Raw genomic sequence first — 5,000 nt, forward strand, 5'->3', positions numbered from 1 at the left:
CAAATGCCTCGTCATCTAATTAGTGACGCGCATGAATGGATTAACGAGATTCTCATCTGTCCCTATCTACTGTACCACAGTCGCGCTCCGGTAGCCATCGTGTGCGGACGTGTGCGTAGTGCGCTCCCACACGATCGGCTCCAGAAGCGTCCCTGCTGCTTGCAGCTAGTTGAAAATTGGTGTGCGGGTGCTCCGTCTGGCAGCGGTTCTGACGACCTTAGTGTAAGAAGAATCGCTCCAGAACTTCTGGAGTTTTCGCAGCTAATAGTTCCTGTGTTAATTCTTGTGACAATAACAATTGCAACAATAAAAGTTTAGAGTAAGTGGTGACAATACGCACGGGTGACGCCCATTAGGGCGTTCACGCCTAGAGGCGGAGTCAGAGTCAGGGGAACTCAACCACAGAGGCCAGGTTTGCCAAATCTGATAATTTTAATAATAATTTTAATTTATATCTAAGTTTTGGTGGTGGTAATTTTTATTTGAGAATCGTTTGTGGTGCTTTGATCTGAAGCGCTGCAGACGGTTCTCTTTTTTATTTAATTAAAATCGCTCGTGACGCTTTCACTTGAGGCGTTACGAGTGATAGCTTTTTACTTTTTATTTTTTTTTGCTTTTGTATATTAGACCACTCGTGATGCTTTCGTGCACTTACAAAATTTAGAGTAGTGCGAAAGCGTCACGAGCGAATTGTTATTTTTACTTAAGTCTTTACTCGTGGCGTTTTTCTGATATTTGTAAGTGTCAGAAAGCGTCACGAGCTAATTTTTATTTCTATTTATTTTCATAAGTCTTTTTGTAAATATTAAATTTTAATTTTTAATTCTTAAGCATAAATTTAAATCTTTATTTTTAAAATATGTCTAAACAGCCGGCCCCCAAAAAGGGGGCCCGCTCCAAGAATGGAGGAGACGGGGATATTGCCCCGCCCTCTGTACTCCCAGAGCCCTTAAGAAAGGGCCCAGTAACCAGATCGGGTGACCCGAAACCGATGGCGGGGTCCGCCAAGCCATCTACCTCGGGGGTGCCCTCAGAGCCGCAGATAGATGCTCCTGAAAAGGGCCATATCGGTCTCGCCCCAATCTGTTCAAGCCGCTCCCAAACGTGCGAGAGAGGAGTTCCCTCCTCTCATTAAAAATAAGACGATTGATGAAGACAATTCCTCCCCAGCCGCTATCTCCAAGGAACTCGACGATTACGTCGATTCCTTGGAGAGAATTTCAAGCGCCCAGAGACGGGAGCTCCATCAACTGGTGGCCCGTCTTGTCTCAAGCGTGCAATCGGCGGCTCCGGTCGTTCCTGAGACTCCTCAGAATGAGGCAATCAGGAGACTGGAGCTCACGGTTGCACGTATAGAGCGTATGTTAGCCCCCCCAAAGCCCACTATGGCCACTATAGTCAATGAGATGAGGGGTAAATCCCCAATCAGGCCAAAACCCCAGTCTCTCTCATCAATGGTGCGTCTCACACCCATAGATGATACCATTAAATCTTCGGCGGAGGCTGTTGCGGCCTTCACCAAGGTTATCAATCCTGCGACAGAAAGGCTTCAAATTAAGAAGGTCCTTCCCACTATGGGAAAAAACTCAACTGGCCTCCTAGCGGCTAATAGAGCCGAAGCTCAGAGGATCGTGGATTTGAACCCAGCTCTGGAAAGAGCTGGACTTAAGGCCTCCATACACGGGACAAAAGACCCAAGGGCGATAATATTAAACGTCCCTAATGACGCTACTGGCGATACGGAGTTTTTGACATCCATATATGAACAGAACGTAGAGGGTTCGTTAAACATTTCAAAACTGGAATTTTTATCAAAATCCAAAGTAATTGTGCGCTTGCAATCGAGAGTGACTAACTTTCGTCACGTAGTAATCTCTACACCTCCTTCGTGTCATTCCTTCCTTACTAGAGAGAACATTATATATATCGGTCTTCAGGCGCACCGTATTCGCGACCACATTCGTGTTATGCGGTGTTACAAGTGCCAGCTCTATGGACACTCCGCACAGAATTGCCGGGCTCTTCAAGCCTCGTGCAATTGGTGCGGATCACAGACGCACGAGAGCTCCTCTTGCCCAAATAAGGACAAGCAGGTGGCTTGTGCGTCGTGTTGCCGACTTAAAAAACAGCACTTGTCCCCGGCTCACAGAGCTGGGGACCAGTGCTGTCCAGTATACAGGGCAGCCTTAGCCAGAGAGGTTGCCTCTATAAATGGCTAACCCTCACACAAAGCTTCTCAGTTTCGCCCAGCAGAATCTCCGCAGGTCTAGAGCGGCCACTGCGGAGTTCTGCCATAGGGCCCTCTCTCTTGGAGTGGATGTGGCGCTCCTTCAGGAGCCCTACACCCTCTCCGGTAGAACTACAGGCGCCGGCTGCGACGCTAGGATCTACGAGATCCAGCCAGCGGGCGCCTCTATTGTGGTGTACAATAACGATCTGTGCGTCACTTTTCTGAGACACCTCTCGGATCAGTGGCGTGCAGTTGTTCACTTGTCGTCCCCTAATGTGAGTCTTCATGTGGTGTCGGCTTACTTTCAGTATGGCGACCCCCGTGAGGTTCACGTTGGGGGACTATCATCTGCTTTAGATGCTCTCGCTGGACGCAGTGTTGTGGTCGGCGCCGATCTTAACGCCCATGACCCGCTGTGGGGTGACACCTCGCAGGCTCGCCGTAACAGGGATCCTGTGGGGAACTCCGCAGTGGTCAGCTTTGTGCTGAGCAGCGGATTGAGCGTCGCGTACGGCATGGAGGAGCCGGTGCCGACTTACGTCTCGGCTACTGGTGAGTCCACCCCGGATGCGACGCTCTATTCCCTAGCTCGGCCTTTAAATTTAAGTAATTGGAGAGTGCACACTCAGGAGTGCCTCTCTGATCATCGACTCATCACTTTCGACTTGACCGTGGTCTCTCCCTGTAGAGAAATCATCCCCTTCTCCCAGCCGTCTCCTGAGCGGAGTCTGCTTCCAAAGCGGTTTCGTTTAGGTAAGGCGAACTGGGAGAAATTCGAACATCTCCTCACTAATCTATTGAATACTTTTTTTAACAATATAGACCCTAACCCAAATGTCCAGGCGGAAGCCCTCCAGACCGCGATCTTGTCGGCGGCTGATGGGTCGATCCCGCGTTACGTTACGAAACCGCCATCTCGCAATAGACCGGAATGGTGGACGATGGCCTTGACGGAGGCTCGATGCGCGGCCAACCGGGCTCAGAGGGCCTACTATGCCGAAGTAAAACGGCTTAGTAGGTCAACTCTTGATGGCTCCGCTCCTTCTGAAGATCCCCTAGTTGGAGTCAGAGGAGCGTTTAGGTCCTCTCGCAACAAGTATAAATCTCTCATCAGGACTGCAAAAAGGCGTCACTGGAGGGACTTTGTTGAGAGAGAGAGCGTTAAAAATGTCTGGGGCCGCCACTACCGGGGCGTCATGATGCCCGATCGCGCGATGGCGTCGCTGTCGGGTATCGTTGACAGTCACGGCGTGTGCGCCATCGACTCCTGCCAGGCCGCGACCAACATTCTGGAGGCCCTGATGCCGGGTGATCCAGCTTCTGCTGACTCCCCGTCTCAGGCCTTAATAAGAGCTCGGTATTGCGAGGATGCGAGGACTCCTCCATCAACGCCCATTACCGAGTCTGAGGTGGAGAGTGCTCTCGGACGCTTGCGTGTGAGGGCCTCTCCGGGCATTGACTGCGTGACCGGCGATCTCATTCGGAGATCGTGGAAGGTCGCGGCACCAATCATCGCGACAGTATTCGAAAACTGTAGAGCGGCAGGCTCCTTCCCGGACATTTGGAAGTCCGGGAAGATGATCATTCTAAGAAAGCCGGGGGCCTCGGATCCAGCGAGTCCCAAGGCATATCGTCCCATTACTCTCCTTCCCGCACTGGGAAAACTATTGGAGAAGGTCCTAGTGGCCCGAATTGAGAACCATTGTCGGAATTGCGCTCCCTTATCGGAGCGTCAATTCGGTTTTAGGCCTGGTCTCGGCGCGGAGGATGCGATGCGAGACCTTATATTACGAGTTGACGCGTTACCAGACAGGTATTGCGTCGGAGTGTTCCTCGATATTTCGGGGGCCTTCGATAGCGCCTGGTGGCCTCGCATCATCGACTCCCTGAAGTCGAGATTGGTCCCACGAGACCTGATTAGTTTAATCAGGTCGTACTTCGAAGGTCGAAGCGTGGTGATGGACGCAGGTGAGTCGTTGGTGTGGAGGACCCTGGCAAGGGGCTGTCCTCAAGGCTCGGTCCTGGGCCCCCTGTTATGGAACGTCATGTTTGACGATGTCCTCAGGGAGCCCCTTCCTCTGCGCTGTGACTTGATTGCCTATGCCGACGACCTCCTGCTGTTGGTTCACGCTAACAGCAGAAAGGAACTCGAATCTCGGGCCACGACGGCCCTCATATCCTTAGATTCTTGGTGCAAAGATAACAAGTTATCCTTTGCACATAACAAAACCTGTGCGGTTATGCTTAGGGGCTCGCTGGATTCCGAGCGGCTCCCTAAAATTTTATTCAACGGCCACAGGGTCAAATTTGAGCCTGTCGCCCGCTACCTGGGTTATCAGGTCTCCCGCGGATTCAATCCCGCCGCCCACATCCGATATGCGGCCCAAAAGAGTCGCGACGCGTACGGCAAGCTCGTCCGGTTAAGTGGCAACCAGTGGGGGTTGCACTTCCGGGCGAAGCTTGTGATGTATAAGACTATATACATTCCTATAGTCACGTACGCGTCAAGCGTGTTTGCGGAGAGGGCGTCTCGTGGCATGCTGCAGTTAGCGTTAAACAAGTCGCAGAGGGTCCCTTTAAAGACCCTCACTGCAGCATACTCCACGGCGCCTTCGGACGCCCTTTTGGTGCTCGCGGGCGTGGAGCCTGTTGACCTGGTGGCGCAGCGTAGGGCTGCGATCTTCCACCTTCGGAGGGGTCGCTCGGCCACGGTTGGTGGGGTGGAAATCCCTCCTCCCGATGCCGGGCTGAGACCTACGTTAAGAGACCG

Source organism: Plectrocnemia conspersa, unplaced genomic scaffold, assembly GCF_051122295.1.
Source record: "Plectrocnemia conspersa isolate PC_06_02 unplaced genomic scaffold, ASM5112229v1 ptg000025l, whole genome shotgun sequence".
Taxonomy (NCBI): Eukaryota; Metazoa; Arthropoda; class Insecta; order Trichoptera; family Polycentropodidae; genus Plectrocnemia; species Plectrocnemia conspersa.